Below are 20,190 nucleotides of genomic sequence, written 5' to 3' on the forward strand. Positions count from 1 at the left end.
CTATGGTAAGTACTCTGGTAATTTGGGTAGTGTTGACAGAAGCCCTGAATATTACCCAAAGCACTTGGTGATTATTTTTTTCTGCTGGCTCCAACAGCAAAGCACTAAGAAGTTCACCCCTCCTTCTGGATAGAGACACTGTTATGCTGCTAATGGTTCACAAAAAAATCCACCTTAATGTCCCAAGAGCCTTCCTGCAGGCCATGCTGCTCTATTGCTCCTCTCCCAACATTAAGGATGGGATGGGGTGGGATGGGATGGGACAGAGACAGCCAGATTTCTGGACAGGGTCAGGTAGCTCTCTTGCTGCCAGCCCAAGCTTCATTGTGCTCAGTTTCTTTAGTGATCACAACTTCAGTAACCTAAGAATAGGACAAACTCACACTCCTAGTTCTTGGGTCAGGTCCGCCTTTACATCTTTTTAGGTCAATATTCTTAGCTTAATATTTGAAACATAATTTCAGGTTGCATTTTAATGTCATATTCCAAGAGTAGAGTGGTGAGACCTTTTAAAATTGCACACGTAATTTATTTTTCCTTTGTGACAAGGACAAAGGGAGTCTTGTCTTTAAAAAAACTATATGGCTGAGACTCTGCAGCATCTGGTATTTGCATTCAAAGACAGCACTGTATTAAACTTTCCTGTATGTCTTTTTATTTAGTAAATGATCATAATTGTCTTCTCTTTATAAAGTCAAAAGCTGAAGGGAGGAAAATGATATTACCTGTTGTTTTATGAGAATCACCAAGTCTCCTAACAGGAGGAAGCATTTCTACTATGGCTTCCATCCAGCACCATTTGCCAGCGAGCTCACTGGCATGGGCCTGAACCAAGAGCAGTGTCCCCACCGTTCTTGGGGGCAGGACTCCAAATCTTGCTGATAAATGCTGAAAGACTCCCATGGACTTCTGCACTTGTTGAGTAGAAAGCATCACGACAACTACTAGAGAGGCCACAGCAAAGAAGGCTTGGAAGACCCTGGAGAGGTGATAGGAAGGAAAAGCAAAGCATAGGGTGGCAGTTATTAGAACTGTAAATACTTGTGAACTTGTCTTTCCATTTTGATGATCTGGAAGGTACAGGTATTAATCTGTGACATTTAATGATCTGAGTTTAAACTCTTATACAGTGTCACATACACTGCTCATAGAAGGAAAGCATTATTACTATGTTTAGCAATGACATAATAAAAATTCGCAGGTACCTATCCACTTACAAAATATTGAATATTACTTTTGTGCAATGCAAAAGTTGTCTTTGTCTGTGCTCTTTGTGTAAGGCTCGCAGTGGGGAGAGGAGGGAAAAAGTGCATATGGTGACACTGCTAATCCCCAATACTTTCCCTTTATTCTTACAAAGAAAGAAACATCAACAGCAGTCCCAAGCAGCACAGCTATTATCATGACCTACACAAATCTCAAAATAAGATGCATCTCATTAGCTTCCCTTAGACAACATGGGATGCTAATAAGCACGAATGCCTTTGAAGGAAAACCCAAGGACCTGCCACTTTAAAAGGAAGCTCAGGCTGAGGTTATGCTGAAGCGTTCTGGAGTGCATCTGTCCTGCGATTTTGTTTAAATTAAGTCATTGCGGAAATTGGCAAAAAGCAGCCACAGGGGGTGGAGTTGCGTAAGAACCTATCTGTGTATTTGCTTGGGTGTGAGGACTCGTGTTTGCTCTTTATTTCACAGAACTGAAAAGATTTAATAAACTATGTGTGTCACTTGAAGTAACAAATCCTTTACAATCTAAATTCTTCCATCATAAAATATTCCTTGGGAAGGTGTAACTCCTTCATGTTGATCTTTCCCCAGTCTGAAGGAGAGACTATATACTGCAGTGACTATCTGAGGGATGCTTCTTCTCATCCCTCTTAACTTTTGTTATCTCTGGCAGAGAAAGAATCCCCTGAGCTGTGATAGCTGCAGTTTATTTTCCACAAAGGCTTGCCATCACTAGCTGGGCTGCAGTGAAACAGTGCACTGTTTGCTTTGCCCCAGCCAGTCTTGGGTAAGTTAAGTTCTTTGTGTCAGGACTTAATCCCTGGTGGCATCAGATCAGCTTCGTTAAATACAGGTAGTTTTTCTGTTTCTCTTTTTCTACCATTTGTACATAATTATGCCTATACGAGAGCTACCTTATTCAGTGAAATAAAATAGCTAAAGCTGCAGAAGACCCAGTATGATGCTCCCCGAGTGCCCTGGAAGAGCAGTGACAACTCAGAAGTTAGGAGGTGCCAAAATGAAGTTGCTCAAGCAAGTGGTCTGGAACAGCTCACATGCTCCACTGAGCCCGGGCTCTGGGTGGTCCTGGCAGGGTCTCCCAACCAAACTGCATCCCCAACCCCCCAGGGCCCTCATTCTCACTGCTCCTCCTGGGGGATCTCTTCTAGTAACTCACTTCTCACCTGGTTAGATGCCACCCTTTCTTTACCACCTGAAATACGTCAAAGTCCGTTTGTACCCTATCGTCCTTGTGCCAACACTGCCCTTTAATTTAAATCATGTTTGTTTCCTGGTAGCTACTTCCTTGAGGTATTAGTACCTCCTTGCAGCCTTTGCCTTCTGTGCTGAACAAGTTTGGGACACCCCTCCTAGGGCAGAACGAGGCAGGTCGTGCCCGTGGGGTCTCACCACTCCCTTCCGCAATGGCCTCAGCACTGCTTTTGCTGGCTGGAGATGCCTTCCTGCAGCAGTACAGCAGCAGTTTGCTCATTGCTGTGTTGTTGGCAAGGAAAGCTAGCTGGCCTCTCTGCTCGTCTGCCTGCTCCAGCTGATGACCTCCCACATCTTGTACGAATAGAGCACTAAGACATCCACATACTGTTATTCCAGTTTTCCGGTTTCTTGTCTTACCCAAAGCGTCTAGTTCTACAGCCTCCCCAGGGATGTGGTAGAGTCCCCATCACTAGAGGTTTTCAATATGTGACTGGACAGGGTGCTCGATAATCTCATCTAGGCTCCCTTTGCTGTGAAAGGTTGGATCAGGTGATCTTTCAAGGTTCCTTCCAACCTGGGCTGTTCTATGATGCTGTGAGTCTACCATTCGAAACAGCATCTGTCTGTGGTCCAGCTTCCATCTGGGAAGTGACTTTCCTGCAGTGACGCAGCTCCTGGTAGTGTAACTAGTGTCAGTAATGTTGAGATCTCTGGGCAATCAGCACCAGGGGAAGGCAGAAAATGTGGTGGCTGAGCCAGGCCACCCACAGTCATTGGTCTTGTCCAGACTGGGTCTCCACTGCAGCACTCAGCCATCAGTAGCCCTTGTTCCTCACAGACCAGCCCCACTGCTTTTCCCTCTACCTCTGTTAGTTCTCAGATCTCTCTCATTCAAACAATCCTAGTCCTTTCCATGTCCCCATGTCTGTTCTTCAGCCTGCCCTGCCGTTACTGCTGTGCCCAGAGGTCCCCTCCCCTTGCTCCAGTCTCATCCAAGCAGCCCAGTGCTCCCCACACTCTGGTTCCCAGTTGCAGCCTGTTTGTCCGCCTTCCCAGCCTCCAGCTCCCATCTTCCCCTCCTGCGCTCCTTGTCGTGGTCCACTCCTCGGCCCCAGCTCCAGAAAGTCTCCCTTGCAGGGCAGTTTGTCTTCACAGGGGACTTCTGCCTCCAGGGTGGTTGTCCCAGCAGGAAAGCTCTGGGGAGGCAGAGGCATCTGCTCTTAGGCCACACATAGCCTGGCGTGTGCTCGGTGTGGATAGAAACCCAGATATATTCAGCTGCTGACATTAGCAATGCTACTGCTGAGCAAATGTGAATTTCAAAGGGATTTTCAAAGCAGACTTCTGAAGCAGTTTTTTTTTAGTTCTGCCTCTCTTGATGCCATGCTAACTTTCAGCAACTTTTTCTGAAGCATAGGAATGGCAGAACTGTTCATAAATGTGAAAAAACCCAAAATTGGACAAAATAGCATATTTTTCTCTATCCTTACTGCCACATGCTGCAGAACCATTTTGACTAAAAATTTCTTAATATTAGGTTATCAGCCTCAAGCTGATAACTATTTCAGAAAACTTCTTCCCAAATAGATCAAGTCTGGTGATGGAGAGCTGAACCCAAGATCTCACAATGCAGTGTTTTGTGAATCCTTACCCTGGTAATAGCAGGTAATAGTCAGACCTATGGTTGTATGCAATGATCCACAGAGCTATCTGCTCTTTTCATATGCCCAAAAAAAGCTCATAAAAAGCTGCTGGGTGTAGTAATCTGTTTGCAATGTGCTGGAAGGATGGAGAAGCCTGTAAATGTCCAGCATAGCTCCATTCAGCTATTACACACCAGATAGAGCGAGAAGATCTGCTAGAAACAGCAATGGCCACTGTGTTAAGAATCACGGGACGGACCTTCCTGTATTTGGTGACTCGGTACTATGGTGACAAAAACTCCACAAACACTTCACAGAGAGAGAGAATAAGGCCGCGTGTTTTCTCTTCCTCCTTACACAGTGTGGTGCTGCCTGGGAATAACCTTTGGTGGTGAATTCCTTTTCCTATGTTGCTCTCTTGCAATATCCCTTGCTGGGGTGAAAGACTACTTCAGATGCCATTTATGATCCACTTTATCTAGTGGACTCTTTATTGGTAGTTACGAGTGAACAACAGAGCCCTTGTTGTACTCTCCAGAGTCCCCATGTTCAGCCTGAAGGACTGCCTGCCTTTTGTACAGAAACCAAATGGCAGGTGGAGTCATCCTGCTCTTAACACGCAATGGGTCATTCATTGTAAGCTTCATTCAGTGATGGCTGGAAGCCTCTTCAAAAGTGTGTGCTTTGAAAAGATATGTTTAACCACCATGACTGCACAGCTGAAGTGGGAAGGCTGCCTCCCAAACCATCCTCTCCATAGCTTCATCCCTTCAGCTGTCCATTTAGAAAAACATTTGGTAGAATAGCTATTCCTCCAGTCTTTCCAAGTTCTTCATGTCACATTTGTTCCCGAGTCACCTTTAATTGATGCCACTCTTTAAATGTTTACAACTGTTTTGGCTGAAGTGCTGATATAGTGGAAAGCAGCACCAAACTGAAAGGCTGAATTCCCTGTGTTCACAGAAAGCATTTAAGAAAGTGAAACGTGAGGCAAAACTCTCTCACAAGGCTGCCACTGGTACTGCACTTCATTCCTCTTCTACCTCAGTGAGTCTGGTCTCCCCGTGAGCATGAAATTTCCCATTCCCAAGAACCAGAAGAGCACCTCACTCAGCACTAACCATGGCTCAGCTTCTCCATGCAGCTCCCCTTGACATAAACAAGAGGTGCTCCCAGGACTTCCAGTCTTGCTGAAATCAGGGGAACTCTTTCCACTCACTTCAAGTGATGCGGCAATCAAGCCCCCACAGGGACACAAAACCTAGAGGTGGGCAGAAAGCTGCAGGAGGAAGGAGTGTTCTTCACTTGACTCCGAGGCATTTGTGCTTATGCAGCATGACTTATGCAGCACAATCATGACCGTGCAGTCTGATGAAAGTGTTGCTTGGCATGCTCAGGTTGCTCCCATGCTCAGCAGGGCTGAAGCAACATCAGGAACGGAAGGAACAGAAAGCATTGTTACACCACTGGGCAAATTGGGAGTGCCCCGGATCTTGAACACTGCATGCAGTTCCTGTCCTCCATGCCCAAAGGGGAGGTGATCGGAAATGTTACAAGGTCAAAATGGCCATGGTAGGAAGAAGACACACCAGAATGTGCAGGACTTTGCAAGTTGTAGAGGTCAGCAATAAATGGGAGACAGAAGGATCAGTTTGTCCACTGTTTCACACAGCACCATAGATGTCAAATGCCACGGCCAGAAATGTGGTTTATAACAAACAAAATTATTATTTGAAGTACCTCATAACTTGTGGGGCTCATGGCTGCATAGCCTTATGGAGGTCAGAAGTATACAGGGGTTCAAACAGTGGTCAGAAAGATTCACGAACTGAAGCGTTGACTCAGAGGTGCAAAACGCAGAGATGTAGATCCAAGCTCCAGCTGAGGAAGTCAGAAGCAGAATGGAGGATGCTTGGAAGGGGAAGAGAGCTGCTCATTTCCTCCCAAAGTGCCCAGGACAGGGGCTCTCGAAGGTGCGCAGTGCAGTGTACGAGCCTCTGATCCAACACAGGACAGATAATTGCATCTTCTTACGCAGTGGCTGTGGGCTGGGGGAAGGCGCTTGTCATGTATTTCTCAGCACTTTCTGAGAAAGGGTTGTATTTTCGCTTCACTTCAGTCCACAGTGCAGAGATGTCTCCGTGCTTCTGTAGTGCTTGCTTGTAGCTCGCGAGGAGTTTGTGAGAATAAATACAAACCTTGCCATTGTGTCAGCTAGTAGTCAGGCTTAATGACCATTTATTGGCCTATACACTGTTGAGCAAAGAGACTCCCTCTTAATGAAGATCATACTAAATAACAGTGTACAAATAATGCTTAATGACTCAAAGTGATGCTGGGTCCTTTAAGATCAAGGAAAATGGTCTCTAATTACACTTGGATTTCTTCTTCCTCAAATGACATCAACTAGTACACCAAGGATAAAGTCCTTTCAGCCAGGGAAGCCATTTATAAGTAAAAAAGACATGACTTTTATTAAAAATACAAAATACTTTGTCATCTTAGTGAAATAAGGTTAAAAGGAATTACTGTGTGATATAAGTAAATATATATCTACAATAGCGTATGTTTATACCTAGCAGTACTTATCATCCATGTCTCTCATGGTTAATAACACAGGACTCGCTGCTCCAACTCCGCAGGTGAAAATACAGAGACCAGGAAAGAGGATGTGGCTTCTCCAAAATAACACAATAGCTCAATTGTCAAGTGTGAAACACATAAGTGGAAATACACAAACACAGAAACCTGTTCACAAATGGGAATAAAATGTGAAAAGAGGGAGCAAACCTTTCTGTTCCTAAAAGTGAAGGGTCACCTGCTGTGGTAAAAAAAAAAAATAAAAAATCAAACATCTTAAAAACACCTGCAAAGTCCCTGACTGTCTACATAATTTATACCAGATTCCCTCTAGGGACTTGAGGTTGGGAGGGGCTGATTGCAGGAATCTTCCCCAACTGCTGCAGGAGCTGGAAATGGGGCCATTTGCCACAGATAAAGTGGTTTTATTCGATAAACTCATGAGGCTTGGATTCTTGCTAATGGCAGAGTTGTGGGTAACTGTGCATAACCTGTTTAACTCTTTCTAAACCAATCGATACAGGGTTTCCCCAGTTCACATTTATACCGTGCCAAGCAAGCTTCTTGGCTCTGCTGTATGCTGCTGTGCCTGTGCTGGGCTGCCGCCGGGCAGCAGTGCACACGAAATCCTTACAGACCGTTCCTGAGCCACACTGGCCACCCGTCCAAATAACTTTCTGACAGATGCACACTTCTCCTCGAATTGGCTCCACCCTGTCTCAGCTTTTCCCTTCTTTTTTATCTCCCATGACACCGTAATCGCACTGAATTCTCAGTTACTGAGATTCTCAGGGAAGAATCAAACCTCTCCTCTCTCCGGGCAAGGAAAAAAAGGGGCAGCCGCTTCTCACAGCCCTTTCCTCAGCTCCTCTTCCACTATTTACTTTACTTCTTTACCTTGCAAACAGCTCAACGTCTTGGAGCCTGGGCTAAGCCCAGCCCTTTTGTGCCCTGCAGTCATCGCTGCATCTTTAAGGGAAAACTGATTCCCAGGAATGCTGTGCATGCACATACCTATCTGGGCGCTGCACCCACACCTGCCCACCAGGTAACCCAGCGCCCGCTGGCCCTCGCAGCCGCATTCCAGCCGGCAGAGCTATTACTCGCTAATTGTTACCTGTCAAACAGGTAAACGAAGCTCCTGGGCCAAGTCCAAACAAGCGTATATTCCCACGAAATCCTAAACCGGCAAACCTTTGACCTTTCTGCAGCCCCACTGATGATTTTCGCTGGGACCGATTTAAAAGTATGATGGTATCTTTGACAGACGGAAAAAAAGTGGCACGTTTGGCTATTGTTTATATTGTGACGAAGCGTTCTTGTACGTGTTAATACCTGCAGGAGAGCAGAGGATTATCAAAACAGGAGAGCAGAGCAGGCAGCCCAATAAACACGGCGTAGCTCGCATCTCCCAAATCATGAGTGGGGTGGCTTTCCAAGATCTCGGCAGCGCAGCGCTGATCCAAGAGCAGTTTGTGGATGGTGAGGAATTAATATGCAAAACCTCCTGAGGCTGAAAAAGTTAGTGTACGAAGTAGCCTGGAGCCATCTGGGAGGGCTGGAACTGGCATTTCCTCTTCGCTTCACCCCGTTCAGACTTGCTCTGCCGAGCGTAACAGGATCAGCTCCTGTGGAGCAGGAGGGTCTCTGCACACAGCCATAGGCAGCAGCCGGTTACCGTCAGCCGGTGAGGCTGTAACAACGGCTGGCTTCACCCCCCTTCGCGCTTTCTGAACAGGCCAGCGAGGGAAAGCAGCTCAGATGAAACTGCTCCATCATAAAGCTCAATCCTCCTGGCTAATAGCACAAAAAAGGCATTCCCCCGCAGAAGCATACACGGAAAGGCAGCCTGCTCTTCCTGTAACATCTGTACATTTCATACGCCTGTACATCAAAATGCAATAAAATAAAAAATGGGCTTTATTGAAAAAATACAGCTATAAACCACAACATTCAAAATAGCACCGATGTCCCTACTTTACTATGATCGTCCCCCTTACAATCTCTCTGGCTTGAACTGTAAGTGCTTTGGGACGAGGACCGTGGTACCTACACATTCTCACAGTGCGTGATATGATCTGATGACACTTCTGATTCAATAACATGATTCAGTCTCATCATAGCATCACCCTAGGTGTCGTGTCGAGTATCCCAGCTGTCAGAGATGATAGCCTAAGAAAGAGGGGAGAGTAAATGGTATAAACCAGATTGTTATTGATAATAACAGAAACATGATCTCCTCAGCAAGATGATTATCTTTCCCCACAAAGGTTGCAGATAGCCTCCATGGTAAGCTTGATTTTGACCTGTCTCTCACCTCAGCTTTACCCCAGTTAAGCCAGACTTCTGCAGATCTCCCAGATGTCAACTCAGACACTGAATTTTACCTTGGAATAGATGATTTTTAGATTTTTTAATAGGTGATTTTGTTTTTTTATTTTGGAATAGCTGAGTTTTATTTTGGAAGTTACCTGGAGAAAGTGGCTGTTAGACCATTTGCAAAGCAAACTAGCTTTTATACTTCATTTGAAGAAACGTTTAAATTTTATACTTTACTTGAAGAAGCATTTCTGGTTTTAACTTAATGGAAGCTCCAGACTGAGGTTTGGTGCTTTTCTTTGGAACAGGCTAGAGCTTTAAGCTGATTTTTAAGGTTTTTTAGCTGACATGAGATCATACATGCTTGCAGAACTTCAGCTCAGTCCGGTACCTTCTCTAAATGCTGAGGGATTGGCTCAGAGACCAGAAGAAATCCTGGGATTTACAGCTGAGCTACCAGGTTTCACGGAGCCGAGCACAGCTTTGGGCTCCTGCAGACCCAACGCACCATGCATAGATTCCTACAGGAATTGGAAACCTCTGCAGCTCCTTCTCTTTAGCTCCTTCACCCTTTTTCTTCTATTTACTGTGCAGAAAATGTTAAAAGAGAAGGGATGTCCTACAAGGGGATGAAAGAAACAACTTTCTCCAGTGGGTTTCCAGGCCCTTCCAGATCCACCTGTCTCCCAGCCTGTTGAGAAGTGTAAGAGGTAGGTGGTGGGACGATTGGCTGAGTTTCTTTATAGGAGGAACAAGTACAGAAGAAGACTCCTTCTCCTGTCGTCTTCTCTCGCACACAGCCTACCAGAACCCCACAAAACTCCTCAGCAGTACAGGAGCTGATCAGACACAACATCTGGAGATCATTACGTGGATGACTCCCTCTCCCAGAGCCTCCTCCGAACTCCAGGGAGATGGCTAGCCTGTTTGCAGTCTGCTAACATCCACCTGCATTATCTGAGATGCCCCTGTGACAGGGCCATTCCCCCAAGAGAAGAGGAGCCCATGGAGAAACAACCATTATCAAGCCTTGACTTTACATGGATGCTGTGAAGAAGCAGTTGGTGTTAGCCCTGCTGCCCCCCACCTGGCAGCAGGAGATACCCCAAGCTTGGCAGAAAGCGGGAGGGAAGGAGAAGGGGCTGTTTTGGTTTGGCCAGGAGGAGGGCAAATGTTTTCTCTCACGGCTCCCAAGAGGAGGCAGCATCTTGGCAGAGGCAACCTGTCCACCAGGCCAGACAGTCCTCTTAAGATTCCTCTCAAAAGCTGTTCAAGCAAACAGTGGTCCCTTCATAAGCTCCATTCAGATGAATATACTTTATTTGGGATTCTTCCCCCTTTTCTCCTCACAGTGAGATGAAACAGATGTCTTATCAGCTCCTAGCTCCTTGCCAGGCTCCAGCATGGAGTGTCTTTCAGCTTGTAGTACTGTCACTGAATTCCCACACTGCATCAGTCGCCACACTGACCAGCTTCCACTGGGTATCTTAATGTTACTGTCCAGTAACAGTACAGATACAGTAGTATCTGAAACTATCAGTAACAGTACCCACATGTATTTTGCTTAAGATAAAAGGGAAGATATCTTAAAAGATGACTAATAAAAGGGTGTCTGTTTAAAAACCATCATGTGAAAACTGACAGCTGCACTACTAACACCACCTAGAACCAGCTGGAAATAATTTAGCCAGAAAATGCTGATTTTTCCTGTATCTCTCATTCCTGTTTTGACAAACATTTACTGAACGAAGAGCAAGGTTTCAGGAATTTGTTGCTCCACGTAGGCTATTAAGATTCCTGGAGCACCTGGGCTCTCTGGGCTGCCCTGCAAGCTGGCTTTGTCCATGGCAGAGCTGACTGTCTGGGGCTGTCGTGTCTGTTCTCTCCACAGGATTTTTGAGAATGGGCCAGAACAGCTCAAAGTTTGAGTTTTCTCTTTCAGACCTGTAGAAGAACTTCTGTTTCTGAAAGTCTGTTAACTTTTCCCAAATAGGTATGTGATCAAACAAGATATTAGCTCTGCCGGCAAACCCTACCTCTCCCCATAGCATCACTTTTACAACAACATGGCTACTATATGAAGGATGTCCTCTTTGTAATTAGCTCTTACTGGGGAGATCATGGATGATTTAGCTTCTTCTCAACAGCTGGAGAAGAAGGTTGATTGACTGGAAGGTTAAGGAAACTGGCCTAGAAGTGCCCATGCACTGATTGCCAGAAAAGCTGACTACAGCCACCAGCTCACACAATCCCGGGCCACTGCCTGTGAGCACAGGCTTCTTATGTTATCCCACTTCTGACTCCAGCTTGAGCAAAAGTGCGTTACTCAGAGAGCTAGTGACATGGAAAGAAAGTTTTCTTGTAATGTTCAGAAGTGAACCATCCCAGTATTGCTATTTGATGCCTGCGTGAAGTTTAATACCGGTTAGTTTAATCGAGAGGGTGTGGAATAGTTTAAAGCTGTGTTTACACTTGTTTCAGATTTGGAAAAGCAAATGTAGGGAAAAGAAGAAAACATGTAACTCTTCAGTTACAAAACAACCTTCTTAAATCAAGAAATAAATAAGGGTTCCTCACAAATGAATGCAAAACAACTGAGAAAAATAGATGTGCGCCTAATCAAAGCCCTGATTAGTTCAGTGGTGTCAGTGATGCAGCAGCAACACCAATTCCTACAATTCTGCATGTCTCTTTCTAAAGGCCAAACTCTTAGAATCATTTGACAGAAGTATATTATTTAAATCTCTGATTCTTATACTTCATTTGTACACCAGGGAAAAGCTTGAGAGAGAAATACCGGGACACTGACAGACAGATGAAACCTCTCCTTTTTAAATGTCATGATTCTAAAACACGATGCAAGGAAGGGGGTGCCACCACCTGTACGCATTCACTTCAGAGTGTAAAGCAGGGTTTGCAGCTCAGGGCCTCCAGAGTGTGTTCTGTCATCTGCTGCAAACATGGCATGAAAGAGACAGAAAGTAAGATAACAAGACCTGAGCATTTGTTAAAAAGAAAAAAAAAAGAGCTTAGTTCTCAAATGCCTGTATCTTTGCTGTGGCTCAGGACACAGCAAGCCACCTAGACAGCAGTATCTCTGACAGTGCTTCTGTGCATATTAGGAGAGGCTGCTACAGTGCTGACACTATTTGTATCTTCCCATCATCACATTGTCTGTTATCCACAATAGCTGCGTCATTGCCAGTATCAGGGGCAAGAATTGATTGCATGGGCCAAGCTGCCTGTTCTCAGTGTGAGATAGCTGGGAGGAGTGCACACCAACTCCCAGCCACTAATTAGCCACTAATCTCATGCACTAAGATTCCCACACACCATTCAGGCTTCCTTTGGTGACTTTTCAATTAGCATCATAACACCCCAAGCTTTGAATGCTTTGTGTATATTTATCTTTTCTTCCAATTGTCAGGGCCAGCAGACATAAATTAAACCAATTTAAAGAGTATCTGCATGTCTATTATTTGGCAGCTATTACCCTAAACTGACATAATCCTCTCCCAGCTGAGAGTCAGACACATTTATGTTAACCTGGGTATGACTTGTATTCTTTCACAGAAAATGCGAGAAGTAGGTGCTGCTACAAAACTGGAATTTACTTCTGCACATGCAGAAGTGTCTGCCCTTATTGCACAGATATGTTACGTCTAGAGGTAGATGACACAGGGCTGCTGAACACAGGAGAGCAAAACCAGCATGTCAATCCCAGCCCGAACAGGGGCTGTACGTGGTGAATGTGAAGGGAACTTTAGGAGAGGAGCAGGCATGTGGCATGGGGAGAAGAGCCTGCAAAGAACCCATTGTGTTTGATTCCTCTTCTAGAACCAGAGACCAGGGCTGAGGAACCTGCTGCAGCCCTCAGCATTACACAGGTAGCAGCATTCACCTGCAAACAGACTAAATTCAACCCTATAGGGCCTGATCAACAGCTCATAAAATTAGAAAAATCATCAGTGGACTCCATCCACCACAGGATCAGGCATTCTGAACAAGCAGTATAGTGCTTCAAAGGAGAACATAACACTTGGGGCTTAGAGAGACCTAAAGCCAGAGGAGGCTGCAGACTTACTGGGAAAGCGACCAGTCAGTAAAGTGCAAGTCAAGCAGTTTCCTGGACACAAAAGCAATGACTACACATACATGTAACAAAAAAATTCCAATTCCTTTACACTGCCATCAGTGATATGTTGGCTGATACAGGGAAGCCTACAGCCAGGTTGCCACTGGCTACTGCCTCATTGCTGTTAGAATTTTAACTACTGTATTGTCATATCACGGCATCCAACTCCCAATACGCCCGGCTCCATTCTCATTGCCACCAAACTGTACTCACCTGAGCCAAGAGCTGGTGCAACTCTCTGCATTAACAGGCAATGTGTGAGCAGAGGCACTTCAAAAGCACCCTCAGGCTCAAAAGGTTCTCCCCATTATAGTGTGATTGGTTGTTTACACTGAGGTAATTGGTGTGTGTATAATTGGCCTTGTTTACATTGAAGATTTGCAGATATCCTTGGTCTCCCTTCCTTTTCCCTGCCCTGATGGAAGAGCTGGAACCCAAAGGGAACAGCACAGATCAAGGCAAAATCCCCCCTCCCCACCCCCCATCTTGCAAGGCAGAGTTTGGAGGGCCAAAGCATCGAATTTAACTCCAGGCATCTACTGTCTAAAGCTAACAGAATCTGAGCACTAGCCAGCTGTGAAGTCACTTCTAAAGCAAAGAACGGAGATGCAGTGCAAAGGACAACTTGAATGATTGACATTCTTTGTAATACTGTCTACAAAAACCAGGCACAACACCTTTTAGACATACACCTTTTGAAGAAAAGATGGCCATTTCACCTGTGACTTATAAAGTGCCTTCTTGATCAGATAGCTGTACTCATCCATACACTTCTATGAATTCAGAAGCTTCACTGGGTCTACAGTGATGCTGATGCTGGCAGAAATTCACCACTGCTCCAGCCACTGGAGGTGGCTGAAAGGTTCAAGAAACAGATGCTGTCAGAGCTGCCGGTGATGCCGTGTCCCTCTAATGCCGAGAGATCATGTGAGCCAGCCATGTGTGAGACTCCGGCAGAACTGGGCTGTGCAAATGCTGTAATTAACTCCCCATGCTCACACCTGGAAGGCTTTCATTCACCCCGAAAAGAAAAGACTGCTTTGCATGCACTTTCACAATCACTTTTAAGTTAAATCTAAAATCAGGCTGCTGCCAAAAGAGGTGGGCCTGCCCTACAACTACCATCCCTTTCCTTTTATTGGCTCCAGCACTCCTGCAGTTTGGGAATGGAGTTTTAGGGGGTCAACCAGCCTACTTACCTGCCTGAAAACTAACCCTATTAAAAAACCCAAACCAAACCAGTTTTCAAGAAGATGAAAGAGCAAGGCTGCTGCTGTGACACAAGAGGGCAGAAATGCATGACCTAGGGTAAGAAAGAGAGAAAGCCCCTCTGGGCAGCCACATGCTCTTCTACTGGGCTAAGCCAACCAGTGGTGACTCTAATGCATTTATCTGTTAGGAATCTCAACAAAATATGCTTCATTCAACTTCACTGTAAGAAGGAGGGTTGAAGCATGCAGTTATACCCCCTTGCCTTACAAACAAGATTCCAGGAGAGCCAGGGTGACAGGACCTTCTGACATTCTCTTGTGTCCTGCTTTTTACTCAAGTTGCTGCCTGCTCATTGCTGTGACCTTGGGGATACCACGGGAATCCCTGTTACAGATTACTTCCTGCTCCACTGTGCTGTGGTACCAAGCTCAGTGTCCACCACCTGCACTTCATAAGACTGAGAAAGATTTTATCAAGAGTTATAAAACTCTGGTGAGAATGAACTCCACTCCACCCAAGATAAGACCTGCCCCTCAAGCCAACTATGATACCACATCATCCGTTGTCTTGTGTAGATACTGATGTCAGCTTAGAGTTATCAGTGCAACATTTGCAATTCAACCTATGCTGCACATAGGCTGAACCAATTACCTCTGATAAAACGAGATAGACATTTGCGTTTAAAATCCTACATCTCAAATGCAGTTTGTCTATTTTGTGAGTGCAATTCACCCTGAATTGTCTTCCCCCTTCACCTTTGCTAGTAATTTAAAAAAAGGGGCAAAGCTAGACTGAGAAAGGCATCTTGCACTCTCTCAGGCACTGCCTGGGAGCCCACAGGAGGGCTGAGGGATTCTGCTAGGCAGCATGTTTAATGAGCACTTAGGCATGACGATGTTTCAGGGGCTAAGAATCCACAAGGCAGTCAACACTCCAGCATGAGTTTGTCAAAACATGCAATCCCTGCCTGTGCAGTTTAAAAATAAATGTATTCTAAACTGGGGAACTCACTGGTTTCACTGGGAATGCAAGAGTACTTTCAAGGAGTCAGGCTGGAGCATTCAGCAAACTACCTGTCTGCATCTGGCACCAGCCTGAGATTTGGGCAAGGGGTAATAAATTCCTGGCTCTGCACATATTCCCCACATAACCTTTGGCAAGTCTGTTGCTCAAAAACCTCACGTATAAAATGGAGAGGTGCTGCACCTACCTCCACGTCTGCCTCGTGCACCTCCTTTGAAAGCTTCACAGGTCAGGAACTGTCTCTGGCAGTTGGTGCCCATGCTGTGAGAGCTTGAGCAACTCCTCCGTGATACCAAATGTCTTTGCCTTGGGGCTAGGAGACTCCAGGGTGTCAGTTTGGCCTCCCTCTCACACAGGTTTCCTGAACCTTTGAATGTGTCCTCCTGCACCTAGTTTAGTCTGGAATGACACAGCCCAAGCACATGATTTTGCCTCTCTCCCCAAGCACCTTAACCGTGGTATTGATTATGCAGAGGAGTGATTTATACCCCCAATTATGGTAAAGCAGGGTTTGCTTTCCCCTGAGAAGTCCTAGTACTCAGAGCAAAGTTTGTGGTGGAATAAGGAGCAACATACACATCTCGCCCCCACCCTTCCCCGCAGGGCTATTGCTCATGTGTGGGAGCTAGAGAAAAAAGCAGTACAGAAATGTAAATGTAAATCTGCCTGCTTTGCCCCTCACACCCAAACACTCCATATAAACAAACAGCCATCTCCAGGTACTGTTTTCAACTCAGAGACAAGCAAATACTCAGTATCTCTGTCCTGGAGCCACATAAAACTTCTTCACTGCAGAATGCTTTCACCTTGCTTCTTCCTGAAGCTAAGATTTCCACTTACTTGGGAAAAGGCACAAGAAACAAAAATGTAAGGGAAAAGCACAGACATAAATCGGTTTATTTTAAGAGATTTGCTTTCTGTACTGAAACAAACAAAGCAAAATCTGCAGTGCAACTCCTATTTACACACAGTGTCCAGGGCATGACACGGTAAGAAGTTTCTGCATCCTGAATGAATTGAGAAAACACGGATGTTTTGTCTGATCCTTCTCTTAAACAAAGGACTCGGAGAACCGAAGGTAAGGTTATAAAGCAGCATATGTCACAGCCATGGAACCCAGCTAAATGATTAGGAATTATATAGCAACTCCAATCTGCATTAAAAAACAATTTTAAAAAATTAATACTGGATTAGGCAGTGTAATAATGCACACAGGTAACAGAGATACTGCAAAAGAAAAATGAGGTGTAAAGGAACTTGGAACCAGCACGTTAAAGTGACGCACTGAGAGCCCAATTCCCATGTCTGGCTATCCCACAACACACGGGCAGAATGAGAGAGAGTAGTTACCACATCTCCCTGGGTGTCAGGGAAGTCCTTCCAACAGCAGAGGAATAGCAAAACCTACTCTCACAGCAGTCTGAGTAGAGATAAAGCAGGCTTGTAGGTGCATGCAGGGCATGTGCATTGTATAAACATGGTATCACTGAGATGGTGAACCTGATAGGACAGGGTGATGAAGCAGCTGCAGGGGATCTAGAACTGGGGTCTTCCCCAAGCCATGGACTAAATTATCTTGAAGGTCCTGAGCTCTGAAGAACCAAACCCTGGCAATACGAAAGGCCAAAGATTATGTCAACAAGCTCTGATCCTCCACTGCCCAAAAAGCCTGATGGAGTAATATTATATACTGCCTTTATGTTTATGAACGAAACCAGTTGGAGTCTTCTGAAATACTCCTCTATTTCAAAAGAGAATAACAACAAATAGTAGAAAGTGACACCGCTACACCTGTCTGTAAAGGTACTAAAAGCAGAGCTGACAAAGCTTAAACAGAAACACAGAGACACAGGGTCTAGTGACCTTTCCATAGAACAAGGCACTGCAGAGATCTCCTGGCTCCAACACTGGTTCCTTTTGTGCCACCAGACAATCCTCTTTATCCTCTGCCCTTCAAATAAAATAACATTTCCCTGCTCCTGAGGGCAGCCACATGGATAAATGAGCAACAGCCCAGGGGCTATCAACCCCACCTCTTATTCAGCAGATTCTGAAAGCAGCTTTTTCCATGTGCTGTGATTTCTTAAGTACCTTGCTATTTGATTATAGTATTGACCTATTTTGAGGGAAAACCGCATTGTTTTTAAGCAAACAGGATGATACGTCCACAGCTTTGTTTCCCAACTCCTGCTGCTCCGATTGGAAAGTATTTCTGTGGATTCTTTGTGCTGCATTTACTCTAGTTCTGAGTGTGGGAAAAGTAAACAAGCAATTGTTTATATGCCATCTTTCACCTTCTGCATGCTGGAACACTTACACCTATTTTAGGACAGACTGTTAGAGCAAAGAGAGACACATTCGTCATTGGTTTTAGAAACCTTATTATTGCAGTATAATATTATAGACCTGTGGAGCTTCTACATTTTTTTTAAATTCTCAACATGCTTATAACCAACACAAAGACATTTGAAGCTCATAGGTTTTCCACGTGTTGATCACATCCCTATCTCAGCTTCCTTTAAAATGATGCTCTGTAAGTCATAATGGTTCAAGAACTGACTGATGAGAGCTGGGACCAGCAGCCTCAGTGGCAAACACAGACTTGGCCATTTCCACTCCCCACTGAGAACCCTTCAGTCCAGGCTTCCATTGAACTTAAAGAAGGTCAGCCCACCTCCCCTCAGGCACCCACTGCAGTGCCAGGAACAACTGTGGGCTCATTTTGTACAACTGAAGGAATTCTGTGTTATAAAGAAGGAAAAGGAAGAGGGAAGAGGAGGAAAAGAAAGAGGGAAGAGGAGGAAAAGAAAGAGGGAAGAGGAGGAAAAGAAAGAGGGAAGAGGAGGAAAAGAAAGAGGGAAGAGGAGGAAAAGAAAGAGGGAAGAGGAGGAAAAGAAAGAGGGAAGAGGAGGAAAAGAAAGAGGGAAGAGGAGGAAAAGAAAGAGGGAAGAGGAGGAAAAGAAAGAGGGAAGAGGAGGAAAAGAAAGAGGGAAGAGGAGGAAAAGAAAGAGGGAAGAGGAGGAAAAGAAAGAGGGAAGAGGAGGAAAAGAAAGAGGGAAGAGGAGGAAAAGAAAGAAAGAGGGAAGAGGAGGAAAAGAAAGAAAGAGGGAAGAGGAGGAAAAGAAAGAAAGAGGGAAGAGGAGGAAAAGAAAGAAAGAGGGAAGAGGAAAAACTTTAATTTTGAGAAAAAGTTTTAAACTACTACTGGCAAGTAAAAAAAATGTTCTAGTAATTAAAGAAAAAAGGATATATATAGGTATTAGGACAATTTTCTTCTTGCACTCCCCAGGAACTGTTCACAACCTAGACAAACTAATAGCATTTTACCTTCATCCCAAAATAGTTCAAATTAGGGTTACTCAAAATGTATCTATGAATTTGCAGTTTTGTTCTATGCTGACGCAAAGATCCCACTGATTAACACAGGAAGCTGGGCAAAGCTTCAGGAAGATGCACTCTTAACATTTTTTTCACAGGTCAGGTTATTTAGGTTCTCTAGCTCTGCCCCATAATGACATCACACAATGTTAATGTCAGCTTAATTAACGTATTTCCAGAGTCCCAGATCCCACATCACATTAAATTGTCTTTCAGAGATGCCTTCTTATTCTTTTTCACGCTACAGTTTTACACTAAAAGCAAAATTACCGTCATTAGGTGACCTAACTGTATTTTCCCAATGTTTCAAAATGCTTGAGTGAATCACTAAAAAACGCTATCAGGTAGATCAAAGCATCTGCAGAAAAGCTATCATTCTATATTAAATTCTGTTGAATTGGTTCCAAAACTGTGAGTAATCTTTATGAAATGGATTGGTACTTTAATGTCTGCTAATCAAGTATGAACCTAATATTCCAATCTATTGTCAGACTTTGCCACCTTCTTAGCTGTCTCAATCTTGAAAGGATTTCCATGCTGTGAGCTATTTTCATCAATAAAAATGACTTCTCTTGTTTTAAGCTGAAACAACACTGTGTGCCGTACTACCTAAGCTCAGCGTTGCAGATATACGGGATAGTCATGTTATAACTTTGACATCTTTCAGAACCATGAATTCTACACTCATAATGAGCAAAACAAAAATAAATAAAGCCCCTCCTTTTTTTCTTACATGTTTCCATACTGCTTTGATGAATCTAAAAGAAATGCAAATCAGTATTTCAAATAGAAAGTGCCATGCTCAGCTCCACACCTTACCCTGTGGCCAGGAAATGCTTGATATTCCATGGTCCTCCACACTGCTGAACTGCTGCTGTTATACATGATGTGGAGGCACCCGAGAGCTCGAGGTTGCTAAAGGGCTCCCAGCAGACCTGTTTGGGGAGCACAAATTGCAGTTTCCAGGCAGCATGACAGAAATCCACGAGTACTTGCCATTAATCACAAAATCTTCTATTCTGATAGGACTTTTATAGTTTCATTGTGAAGCTTTAGAAGTAAACTGTTATCAGGATCTTGATTACTTAGAATGACTTTCTTAAAGTTAACAGTGCAGCGTAATTCATTCTTAGAGCATAAGAATGATCTGTTTGGGGTATAGGAGGGGTGCAGTGAAATCTTTTAAGCTTATTTTGATGTACATGACGGTTTCATTGAAGTCACTTGAGGATCAAGGTCTGCACAAATTCCAATAAATATAGTTTCATACAGAAGATGACTACAAAGGAAAGGCTATAGGGAGGATTACCAGCAAATGTTGCATATCACAAAATTAGTAGGTAGGTGGTTGTCTTTGAACTTACTGTGAGAGTACATTTTATATCAACAGCCATCAATGACATAGACAGACACAAATAAAAATATGTGGTAATTGTTGCCTACTGAAAACAGTTGTTT

At 44.4% G+C, this 20,190-nt stretch overlaps 1 long non-coding RNA gene across 1 annotated transcript; it reads right to left on the reverse strand.

Annotated features, from left to right (window-relative positions):
- Window positions 1-6,489: 6,489 nt before the first annotated feature.
- LOC142029223 (uncharacterized) lies at window positions 6,490-19,795 on the reverse strand. The gene is made up of 4 exons (XR_012649873.1): window positions 19,552-19,795; window positions 15,542-15,753; window positions 8,719-8,837; window positions 6,490-8,549 (listed from the first exon to the last, which is right to left on the reverse strand). It is a non-coding gene; the product is annotated as an uncharacterized LOC142029223 (long non-coding RNA).
- Window positions 19,796-20,190: the final 395 nt, after the last annotated feature.

Source organism: Buteo buteo, chromosome 3, assembly GCF_964188355.1.
Source record: "Buteo buteo chromosome 3, bButBut1.hap1.1, whole genome shotgun sequence".
In the NCBI taxonomy this organism is placed as follows: domain Eukaryota; kingdom Metazoa; phylum Chordata; class Aves; order Accipitriformes; family Accipitridae; genus Buteo; species Buteo buteo.